Source organism: Poecile atricapillus, chromosome W (genome assembly GCF_030490865.1).
Source record: "Poecile atricapillus isolate bPoeAtr1 chromosome W, bPoeAtr1.hap1, whole genome shotgun sequence".
Classification (NCBI taxonomy): Eukaryota; Metazoa; Chordata; class Aves; order Passeriformes; family Paridae; genus Poecile; species Poecile atricapillus.
Genome location: NC_081288.1, coordinates 16,385,909 through 16,398,350, shown reverse-complemented (window position 1 = coordinate 16,398,350; position 12,442 = coordinate 16,385,909).

The following is a 12,442-nucleotide window of genomic DNA, read 5'->3' as shown; positions in this document are numbered from 1 at the left end:
ATTTGCTCTGAACAGCTCTGGGCTGCCCTCACTTCATTCTCCATGGAATTTGTGTTCCAGCCCCTCTGGTGTTCAGGATGCCCTTTCTGCTGGGGGCAGCAATGGACACGGGCTGACTCCTAAGAAAATTGTTGCAGGAAGAGCTGCTTCTCCTCTTTTGGTCTCCTGCTAGTTTCATTTGCAGATTTCTGTTTGATTTGTGGATTGCTGCTTCTGGAGCTGGCAGAGCCAGCAGAGTTGTTTCTTATTTTCTCTCTGTTACTCATGACTTTATGACAGTACTCCTTTATGAGCCCCCAGCTTTAGAACTTTTTAAATCACAACAGTTTTCAGGGCTGCCTTGCTTGTGGTTTATTACAGTATTTTACTGCCTGCTCCTAGATTGTCTTTTAAAAAAACAAACCACGTTTCTCAAAGTGTAACCTTTCCTGTCCTGCTTTTGATGACAGCAATGATTCAGAGTAATGGGAAGACAATGGTCTGGAACACCCAATCTTTTCCAGTAGATGTGCTATGGCCATGGTATGGATTCCTCCAGCTGAGCCTGATGTGATTCCTGCTCATGTCAGGAGGTTTTCTCTTGCTCACATTTTACATAAAATATGCAGCATTTGATCTGTAACACTGTTCTTTGTGATTTCCAGATCCACCTGACACATCTCTGAGGTTCATGCTGCTTCACACTCAGTGTTCATGCTAGAGAGGTTTCTGTAGCTAATTACTTTCGCACCCTGGTGGGTATGTGAAATTGTATGGAAAGCTTCCTTGTCCACCCAAAAAGGAACTAGAGTTTGCTTTTTCTTGATTTTTAGGGGCTAATTACACAAGGTTCCAGATCAAATGCACAAGACTGATCATCTGACACTGGGCACTTGAAATGTTCCCAAGCACTGGGGCAGAATGGTCACTTCTTAAACAGCCTTCTACATTTTGGGACATTGAAACCAGAAACTTCAGGACAGAGAAACTTAAGATCTGAAATTTTGCAGCAGAGCCAAGACAGGACAGCATCTCTTCCATCAGTTCAGCAGCAGGTTCAGTATGCAGGGCTTTTCTTTGAGTGTTCAAACACTTTGGGAAGAGCCAGGGATGGGACAGCTGAGGTCAGAAGTTTGACTGTTTAGGGGGTACAGTTTGGGAGCATTTTGTCCTTCAGCTGCTCTGGATTATGAATCCTTTGGGCACCGAATCTCTCCTGTCCTTTTTAGGAAGAGATTGGAGGGGAATTGAAACACGAGGAGAAAGGTTCAGGTATGGATTTGACAGCTGGAAATTGTGCAGTGCCTTGTCCTAGGACTGAACATGATGTCGTACCAAAGCTCAGGGCCAAAACAGTTTGCTCTGCTGAGTATTTAACAATCAGATTACTTCAGGTAGCTGGAAGCCAGGACAGCTTTGACAGCCCAGCTACAATAGTTGGTCAGAAGAGCAAACATTTCCACCATAATGACTCCCGCGGGGTCGGTCCTGGGGCGGGCACCGAGCGGAGTGGCGCGGGCTGCCCGGAGCCGGCGGAGGCGCGGCCGCCCCGGGAGGGCTCTGCGCGGTTCGGCCGCAGGTAAGGGAACTTCCCGGGACCCGCTCCGACACCGCTCGGAGCCGACTGCGGCAACTTCGTGTCCCGGCGGGATGAGCCCCGCCGTGCCCTGCCCCGACGGCTCCTCCTCTGCCGCCGCCATGGCCCGGGGCCCCCGGCAGCGGGGTCGGAGCCGCCCCGGTCCCGGGAGCGCCGCGTGCGCCCGGAGCGGGGGGCAACGGGGGCTGCCCCGGCAGGTCCTGCCAGCCTCTGAACCCCGTGGTGTGTCCCTGTCCCCCGTGGTGTGTCCCCGTCCCCCATTCCGTGTCCCTGTCCCCATGCCGTGTCCCTGTCCCCGTGGTGTGTCCCTATCCCCGTGCCGTGTCCCTGTCCCCGTGGTGTGTCCCTATCCCCGTGGTGTGTCCCTGTCCCCGTGCCGTGTCCCTGTCCCCGTGCCGTGTCCCTGTCCCCCGTGGTGTGTCCCTGTCCCCCGTGGTGTGTCCCTGTCCCCCGTGCCGTGTCCCCGTCCCCCATGCCGTGTCCCTGTCCCCGTGCCGTGTCCGTGCTTCTCCCTGCGTGTCCCTGTCCCCCGTACCGTGTCCCTGTCCCCACGCTGCCTCCCAGTGCTTTCGGCACTCCCGACCTTCTGTGCCTTGTTTCTGTGCTGGACCTGACGTAACTTTTCGGGAAGTTTTGGGGAGAGCTTGGCGGTCTCCCGTTTAATCTTTTCAGGCTCTAGTAGGACGCTTCAGGCCCTGGTGCTGTGAAGCTGCAGTGCCGAGTTTTATCTAGAGCTAACAACTGCGGCTTGATTTAAGGCCTGGGGTTCCTACATCCTGTAATTATTTTTCGAGGTCTGTTTCTGCTCGAGCCGTGACTTCTACCAGCTGAAATAGCTGTGCTTGCTCCCACCGTGGCTGGGCTGCAGCTGGAGCTGTAACAAGGTGCTTTTCACCTCTGTGCCTGTGTCTGGGGAGGAAGGGAAGCTTTGGTGTTCAAGGCTTGGCTGTGGTGTAACGCGTGTGTGCTCCCTCGTGTGAGTGAGGAGCACAGGGAAGAGTTCCAGGCTGGGCTTGGCTGTGCCTGAGCCTTCAGAGGCTCTGCTGGCTCTCCTTATTCTGGCCCAAGCACAGCCACTACCAGCAGCACCGTGTGTAGGCTCTGTGTGGACTGCACTGGCAGCGTATTGAGCAATACAAGTGTCGCTGCATTCCAGAAGGTAAACAGCACAAATGGGACATGGAGTGGGAATATTCTCCATGCTTACAGTGTGGAGCTTTGGGGAGGAAGATGTCTGAGAGTGTCAGCTTGGGATTTATTGCCTGTATTAAAGGGAGCAGCTGTATCTTGAGGCTTTACGTTTGCAAAGGACGTTAAGTAGAGGTTTCAGTAAAACTGGTGCTCTCAGCGAGGCAGCGTGACAGGTTGGTTTGGGAGCCTTTCTGGAAAGTAGGGAAGCAGAAACTGGGTTCAACTCTCTGTTTCAAGTGCAGCAAAGACTTTGTCCCCTTAACTTCTTCACATCGCTAAGAAATGAAGAGCCCGGGCACTTCCTAGATTAGTTTAGTACCCGTCCCAGTGGAGTTTTGGATTTAGCACAGCTCCTTGAAAAGCTGTAGCAGAGATCAGCTCCTGGCAGTGACAGTGACTGTCAGTGGTGTGCCCTGGTGCTCACACGTGCGGGTTGATGTTCCCATGCCAGGAGGGTGAAGTTGGTGCTTGCTCCTCTCCTCCCCGAAGGCAGCAGGAGCCCCATTTGCCTGGCCGTGAGGGGGGCCCTGAGGAGCAGGTTCCCTCTTTGGCAGCCCGCCTCCTGCTTTGAGCCCTGGGATTTCATCCATTTGCTGCATCTGGGTGCAAGAGTTGTGCTGAGGAATGTTGAAGTTGGTTTGTCCTGTGCAGGTGTGTCTGCAGCAGATCCAGGCTCTGGAGGAAACTCAGTGAGTAGCATTTCTGCTTGTTCCTGACACGCAGGGTGGGGTGCCTGGAAACCAGGGATGTTCCATGGGGCAGGGAAGCGTGGTGAATTCCATCTTTTTTCCTACTTAGATGCGAGTCCTGTTCCCTTTCTGGGTTGTGCTGCCAGTGCAGTGTGACACACAGCGCAGGAAGGAGAGCGGTGCCGCTGAAAATGTCTGTGGAGGTGCATGGGGAGGCTTTGCCTGTGACCCGTGGCAACAGGAGGATAATTGTTAACATTCCTGGAATGACAGCCATTCCCAGGAGTCTGAGGTTCCCAGGTGGTGCTGCCGGCCTGTCTGGTCCCATTGGTCCCCGGTGATGATCAGGACAAAGTCTGTCACTGCTCCCAAGGCAGGTCAGGGTGCCCTGAGCACAGGCAGAGCTGTGTGCGATGAGGTGCTGGGTGCGCTGTCCTTGAGGAGGTTTAGTCTCTTGGATCCATCCAAGCGGGGGTTCTCTGATGTTTCCCCACTTAAAGGAGCACTTTCAGTGAAGTGGAAATCCTTCCCCTGAAGAGCTTTGAAACCAAGGAAGGTTTAGTCACTTTCTTGTCGGTGGAGCGATTGCATCAAGACAGGCCTTTGGCTTGCTGAGCACAAGGGAGTTGCTGTAAACTCCTTTGAGGAACTGACTGATTCTCTTTGTTGTGCTTTGTATGTGTTTTCCTGGGAAGATGGAGGGAGCACGGACAGGGGACCAGATCCCAAATCTGGGAGAGATGTTCCAAAAACATATCCCTGACTCTTGAGGTGGTTCAGAAGGGATGCAAACCCCCCAAAATGCCTCTGACTGGGGAGTCTGCTGTTTTGCAGTAGTTGTCAACAGAGAAAGTAGGAGCCCAAATATAAGGCAGGATTTAGAGGGGCAATAAAGCATCCTGTGGTCTTAGGGATGGTCAGCAAAGCCCCTGTCCCACTGCTGAATTTTCATGCCCTTCCTCAAGGAGGTGCTGGTAACTTTTGCCTCAGCTGCTAAGTGGTGATGTGCAAGTTAGGTTAGTGTATCTGAGACAGCTTCTTCTCGTACTTACCTTGGTGACTGTAAGGGCTTCAAAGCAAAACTGAAGTTATGTGGCTGCTTTAAAGTGTGCAATTATGATCTGACCTATTTCTGCCTGGCCAAACCACATCTCTGAAGTTACAAAAGCAAGGAACATGTTTATTGGAAGGTTCAGGCAGGTTTTGTGTTGTAGTTCGTTTATTTAATTTTGTTAAGAATTTGTTAAAACTTGTTAGTATGTTCTTGTTTCCCCCTGTTGATTGTATTGGTTTAGCCCCAGTTGTCTGTTATGTAAAACCCCTCCCAGTTTTCCTGAATGTTCCTCGTCAATCACCTTTACCCTGCCCCATCTCCCCATCCATCATCATAAACCCCACCTCTCCTTCCAGCTCCTTCCATGTATATCATCCCTTCCTCCACATGTTATTGGTTGTTATGTTATGTTCCCACCTTCTTTGTATCCCCATTGGTCCCTGACATTGTAACCTCCTCCCCTTACCCCTCCCTCTGTGAGCTCCCATTGGACCCTGGATTGTGCCTGGCCCTGAAATAAAACCCAGTGCACAGAGGTGCTCCGGTCTCTCTTCAGTCCTGAATTCTCCCAGCCCGGATGCTTGTGCTCAGCCCCTCTCCTGAATAAACCTGTTCCTGGGAAGTACAGCCGAGTGAGTCTCCTCCTTCCTTTTGCCATCACCCACGATGCCTGATTTGGCAGAGCCTGGCAGGATTCGGTGCTCTAAAGGTTCTGCAGTGGGATCGCCTTTCCTTGCAGTTCCCTGCACCTGGTGACTGCCCGTGCCGGAGTGGCACCGCAGAGCTAGCCCGGAGCTCCGGTGCGGCCAAGAGCAGCGTTAGTTTTGTTGTGTTCTCTTGTATGGAATGTGTGCATACAGCTGTGCATTAAGGATACATAAAAACACTTAATACCTTCATAAATAAAACTACTTAATACCTTCCTGTACGTGTACTCTGTGCTGACAGAGCTGGTACTTCTGGAGAGATCTCCTCACTAGAGGTGCTGGCTGGGAGGAATTGTTTGTGGTAAGATGGGGATGCTCCTGTTCCCTTCTGTGCCTCTGCATCATTAAGCAGTGCAAGTTGTATCAAAGAACAGCACCAGAGGCCACTTTAGCAGTCTCTGGCTTGTGGTGTTTGAGAGGAGATAAAACCAACAAACCCAGTGGCTTTAAGCAGCCCTTGGCAAATATCTTCATGGCAATCCCTGTTCCAGCAGGCACAGTGTTGTAACTCTTGCATGAATAAAATCACCTTGCCAAATGGTACCTGTGCACAAAAGGCTCTGAGGTCAGGTGTGCTGATGGAAAAGTTAGTTTGTGCTTCCATCTTTCTTTACAGGCTTTTCCCCTAAATATTAGTGGAAAACTGAAGGCTGAGACTTGAGCCGGCTGCTGCAGCATCTGAACTCCGAAGTGGAGAACTCTGTGCTGCCAGACAGCTGTCGAATTGTGTCACAGATGGGAAAAACCTGATAACCACTTGTGTGAATCAGCATCTTTGAAATCCAACAGTTCTCATGGTTCCAAATGTGATGGATGTGGGAGAAGAACTTTGCTTTCTTGCTTTGTTACGGACACATCAAAATAACAGGAAATTATAATGGTCTGGTCTTCCCTGCCTCATCTCAGACTGATCAGTGCTGAAGCAAAAGCATAGGAAAATCAGGGTATATTTTATATGTCAGTGTAGAATTAACCCCAGATATTCATGGGCACTGCAGTGCTTGTGAAGGGAGATACAACACACACAACTTATGGTTGGTAACAGAAAAAATACTGTAAAAATAACTGTAAAATCACAATGTAAAAGCAAGCAAACTGCCAACCAACCAAGCCTCCAACCTCCTCATTCTCATATGTTTCCCTTGTTGTGCTCTGTTCTGAGGGCAGACACAAGAACCCACATGTATTTACCCAGTCAGCACCAGGATCCGTTTTGTAGACAAGGGGGCGCAGTTCTTTTCTTGGTCCTTTGCCAGGCAGGAGATGTGGAAACAGGAGCTTTGCCCACTGCTTTGGGAGAGTCTCTCATGTCCCAAACCCCCACAGAGCAAACTTTTATGGTTTAACATCCCAAGGACATTAAAAGGAGATGACAAGCCAGGAATGGACCATGGAGCAGGGATGGTGCCCAGCAGAGCAGTGACCATTCAGAGTCCAGTCCATCTCTGCTGCCCAGGTTTGGGATGAGCAGGGATGTCTGTCCCTGTGTTTGCTCTGCAGGATGAGGAAGCCAACCTTGCCAAAGAGGAAGATGAGGAGATGGGGGAGGATAGAGACAGAGGCCACCAAAGGCCTGGGAAGGCACAGAGCCAGGTAGGAGACATTGCCTTCCAAGGAGAGGGACTTGTCTGTCCCATTGGAATTTAGGACCTGAGGCCAATGGAGCAAAGGGCTTGAGTCCATTTTCCTGCGCAGGTTCTCATGTGCCTTAGAAGAGATTTGTGAAAAGGCATTATCCCTGATGGAATCTCTGAAAAGCAAGGGTTGAAGCTTCCTGAAGTGGCCCAAACCTGCCTGCATGTATCCAAATGCAGCCCAATCCCTATTTTTTTTTGTACAGCTGGGATGAGACCTCAGCTGCTGTTACTTGCCTGCTCCCAAGTTGTGTAGCTCAGAGTCTGCAGCCCCTGAAGGGCCAGGCTGTGATTAAACAACCTGAGATACCAGAGAGCTGGAGTAATTTCCTAGCAGGTAACTTGACTTGGAAGCTGCATTCCAGACTTTAGTCCACATTTTTGTTTCATCTCCCACATGGGGGCACCTAAAGAAGCAGAAGTGGGGTGCTCCCAAAAAAAGGACATCCAAATTAATTGGTGGTAAAGGGCTTAAAATTCAAGTATGAATGGAGGTGCCTTTAGAACATTTCCAATTTCTTACTATGAATGGAATTTAAATGAAGTATCCATATCAGGACAAGCACGTATGAACTACAAAGCCTCTGCAAGTGTTTTACAGCCAGGGAGGGAGACAAGAGTCAGGAGTCTCTCCCCAAAAATTGGCTGCTGGTTTGTTTGAGCAGGCAAAGGAATAATTTTGTATTCCCTAGGGATGTCCCTATGGATAAAGGCTTATTTGTGTGCCCTGGGTTTATTCAGTGTATCTCCAAAACGCTGGAAACAGATTTCATTGAAATGCCAGGGGTGCCAAATGCTTTCCCCAGCCAGAGCTCAGAGCCAGCCCCATGGGAAGGGATTTAATGTCCATTTTCCCAGTCCCTCGAGGCAGCAGCACCTGCAGCCAAACATGCCCAAGGTGCCGAGTGCTGGCAGGAGGCAAATCCAGGGATTGGACAGGAGTTTGCACTGCTCCTGTAATCCCAGACCTGGAGTTGTGCTTTACAACTCCCAGGAGATGCTGCCTCACTCAAGCCCATTTAAAGCTCAGCATCCTTCCTGGACCTTTGGAATTATTGTTGATCCTGTTGTTGCTCTTTCCCAATACTATTATGATTATTATTGTAAATTACCACTCCATTTCTTCCATAGCCCTTTGCTTCCCAGAGGTGGTGCTTTAAGAAAGCCACTCCAGCCTGGGAAGGTGCTTTTGGTTCCAGCGCACGTCCCAGCCCCGGGGCCCCCAGTGCGATGTGTGGAAGCCGCAGTGGCGCCGGTGTGTGTGAGCAGCCCCGTGCGGGGACTCCAGCGAGGGCGGGGAGAGAGGAGAGATGGGGAGTGAGGAGGGAAGCGGGAGTGGAAGGGAAAGGCCCGGTGTGGGGGAAGAGGGAGGGCGGACAGACGACGGGGAGATGGGAACAGATGCGGGGGTAGCAGGGTAGGGACAGGAGAGGAAGGAATGGGGGGACGGGTTTGGGGGAAGAGGAAAGTGGGGGAAAGAGGGAGAAAGAAGGGGAATACCGGGAGAAGGAAGGAGGAGTAAAGGGGAGGACAGAAGGGGAGGCCGAAGCCCCTGCGCCTCAGCTGCCGAGCCCTCCTCACCGGGCCCTGAGTGAGGAAATGGCGGTGGGCGCCATTTCCGGGCATTAAATCGCCTCGGCCCCGCCCCGCGCAGCCGCTCCGGGGCTCCGCGCGCCTGAGCCGGGCCCGGGCCCCGCCCCTGAGGCCCCGGCCCCGCTTCAGCGAGACCCGGCCTGCCCGGGATGGGGCCGGAACCGCCGCTCGCGTCCCCGCTCTTCACACCTGCGCTGGCACCGGGGTCCGGGTCCTGCCCGTGTCCGCTGGGGGTCCCGGGGCTGGAGGACCAGGGCGGGATTGGCCCTGGGATGGGCCCCGGGCTCGCCGCGGGCGGGAGGAGCCGCTCCGGGCCGGGCGCTGGGGCCGAGCCCGGCGCTGCCGCTCCTGCTTCGGCCGGCGCGGGGCTGGGGTCCCGCCGGGGCTCCGGGACCCCCCAGACCCCGCCCGTCCCTGCACAGCCGGGGGGATTTATTTTGAACTTTTTATCCAGTCTAGGCAGATAATTCTCATGGAGAAATCCCAAAACTAAGGATATGGGGTCGGGGTAGGGGGGTCGGAGCACTGGCAGTGTTCTTTAATTTAAAATTGCTTTAAATTAAAAACGCATTGGTGTCAGGAAGATTAATCCACAAACACCAGAGGTTCATGTCCAAAAAGGAGACAGAGGAGTGCTTTTACTTATTCGAATAAAGGGAGAGGACATGGGGCATTCCCCTGGGGTCTCTCAAATTTTTGGAGGACGCAGCCTCCTTTTTATCCTAATCTTCTGGCTACATTGGCTGAGGTACTTGAGAGGTACAGACTTCCCTATCAGGAATCTGCCCTATCAGGCGTTCCTAATATTCCCCTCTGATGTATAACCCTCCCTCTTAATTTTTAATTCTTATGGAATTTATGGTGTTTTCCCATTGTCTCTTTCATCTTTTAATATCCAATTTCATTTATCAGCAAACATACAGTTTGTTTGTAAAGGCAAATATCTTTTTTTCCATTCATCAAACAGTGGAATCTTTCCCATTGTTTCTTTTATCTCTCAGGGCTAGTTGTATTTACCAGCAGACCCACAGCTTGTTTGTAAAGACAAATCCATCATTCCTGTCATTGGGAAAAATAAATCTGTGGAACATCTCATTTCCAGTCCTGGACTGGCTTCTGTCTGTCTATCTGTGATTCCAGCTGCTCCCATGGGATTTTTGGCCTGTGGGACTCTAATGAAGTAGCAGGTGCTGCACATGACAGAAAATAATGGGAAAACTCTCTGGATCAGGCACTGTCCCAAGGAGCTGGCACTGCCCACCATCCCTGACCAGGGTTTGGAGGCTCCAGCACAGCTCCCCTCCAGCATATCCCACTGCTTCCTCAAGTCCCCTTTAATCAGGATCATTTTTTGGGGAGGGGCACCCAAACCCAGCAGAATTTGCTTTAACCAGTTTTGGGGGATCTCCCCTCACCCCTCCTCACTGAATTCCTGCTGCCAAAACCCAGCCTGAGGCTCAGATCCCCATCCCCTCAATCCCTCTGAGGAATTGCACTTGGATTTCCCAATCCAGCAGGGCAGCAATGCTGTTCTCCTCATTGTGCATCTGGATTGCAGTAATTGCTTAAGAAATAATTCAAAGAAATTCAGAGAATGAGGAGATACGGAAGAGCTGCGAGCTCCAACCAAGGGCTGCTCAAACCCCTTCTCAATTATTTGCTTTAATTAAGGAATGTAAATGAGCCAATCAAAACCACATTGATACAGTGTTATACTTTTTAATCAAGTTTCAAGTACTACAGAATACAAAATAACCTTTTTAACACCAAGACTCTTCTAGGAGATGCACAGGGCAGGGCTGCACTGCACCCCCAAACTGAGAACTGGGAGAAGAAAATCCAGAGATTCTTGGGAGATTGGTGCAGCTTCTGCCAGCCAGAACAGTCCTTGGTCTGAACACAGAGCTGTGAATCCCAGGAACCTGGGACTACATCGATATCCTCCTGGGCCCTTTCATTAAAAGCAGATTTCCACAGAGAATTAATGAAATACAGAAAATTAAATGGAAATGGAAAGGAGCAGCTCCCCCAGCCCATCAGGCTGCAGCATCCAAAAGAAAATGAGCAAAGATTATGGATTGGGACCATCACCAATCCCAAATCCATGGTGTGGAATACCATGCTGCTTTGGTTTATAATCACCACTTCTCTTAGTGGACAAACCCTTCAGCTCTGCTTCCAATTCACCGAATTCCCAACCGTGGCCACTGAGATTCTGCTGCACCGGGATCCAGAAAAACACACAGGGTATGGTCCCATGGGAATGCTGCCCGGGAAGTACATGGACCTCATCTGTGCCTGCAGCCCAGAGGGAGATCTCTTCTCAACAGCTCTGGCTGTGCTCCGTGTGTCCCACAGTTCCCACGCTGACACACCACAGCTTCCTCCCCCTGCTGCTTTGGGGAGTATCCCTGAGGTGCCACCAGCAAAGGAGCCTCTTATGGACACAGAGTCTGGGCATCCAGGGCAAGAAAAGGAGTTTTCAGTCTTTAGCCTGATCCAGCAGCTGGGCCTGGCGGTCACTGTTAAAGCCACCTTGTCCAGGGCATTGCTGCCAGGGACCATTCCTGTAAAATCAGGGGGGAAAGGGCTGACCCTTGGAGCCAAAGGACTCCAAGGGTCCTTTGCCAAAGGACTGGGAAAAAAAACTCACATCCCTGGCAGAGATAAAAACAGAGGGGGAAAATGCAACCCATGGTGATGAAAAGGGAATTGAATGATTGGAACCATTTGAAATGGACGAGAGGAAAATGTCTCACGTGATCCCAGGGGAGGTTTAGGCTGGATATTGGGAAGTCTCATAGTGGAAAGGCTGTCTAGCCCTGGCACAGCTGCTCAGGGTAGTGGTGGAGGTCCCATCCCTTTGGGGATTTAAAGCTGTGTGGATGTGGCACTTGGGGACATGGGACAGTGGTGGCCTCAGCAGCACTGGGGAACACCTGGGCACCATGATCTCAGAGGGCTTCTCCAACCTGAAGGATTCCATGATTCCAAGGACACCCTATACACAGCCAGCACAGACACACCTGTGCCTGCTGCAAGCATCATTTCACTTCCTCTCCTTCACTTGGCCACCAAATATTCCCTGGCTACAGAGAACAACAGGGAACAGTACTTGTTGTGGGAGAAGCCAGCAGGATTAGATCAAACTCCCTTCAGAAAGAGCTGACAGGATCCAGCCAGTCCTGTTCCCAACTGCTTGGGAAGCTCCTACTGGTAGGGACCAGTAGCAAAAGAGAGGGAAATCCCCTTGTGCCAATGGACAATGACACGAGAACTCTGGGGAGAGAGCAGCAGAGACAGGAAAGGAACGCCAACACCAGAGCTTTCCAAAGGGAATGCCTGCCAAATCAACCTCCAGGACCTGTGGAAAATGTTTTCCAGCTGAGCTGTGAGTCCATTTACTCCTGTCTTCCACTCACAGACTTTTCAGATCTCCATGCCCAGAAGCCACTCTGGATGAAAGGGCCCCTCTGTGTCCATGGATGTGGCTTTTCTCTTGCCGCCCCTGTGGTCGATGGGGAGCTAAAGGAGAAGGAATGAACGGGGAATAAAGTATCCATAAATACAGCAGATATGGCCGCATGCCTACACTGAGGTCATATAACAAATAATATCCCAAGTTATTGTGATTAAAGTCCCATTTAGCTGGGAAAAGTAAGAGGAAAGATTCCTGGTCCTCATCTCTGACTCCTTCCTTTTGTAATACCTGTCACCCTGGAGTGCCAGGACAAGGGGGAATGCCTTCCCACTGACACAGGGCAGGGATAGATGGGATATTAGGAAGAAATTCTTCCCTATGAGGGTGCTGAGGCCCTAGCACAAGGTGCCCAGAGAAGCTGAGGCTGCCCCTGGATCCCTGGCAGTGTCCAAGGTCAGGATGAACAGGGCTTGGAGCAAGCTGGGATAGTGGAAGGTGTCTCTGCCCATGGCAGGGGGTGGAGCAGGATGAGCTTTTAGGGTCTCTTCCACCCCAAACCGTTCCGGCATTCCACAGC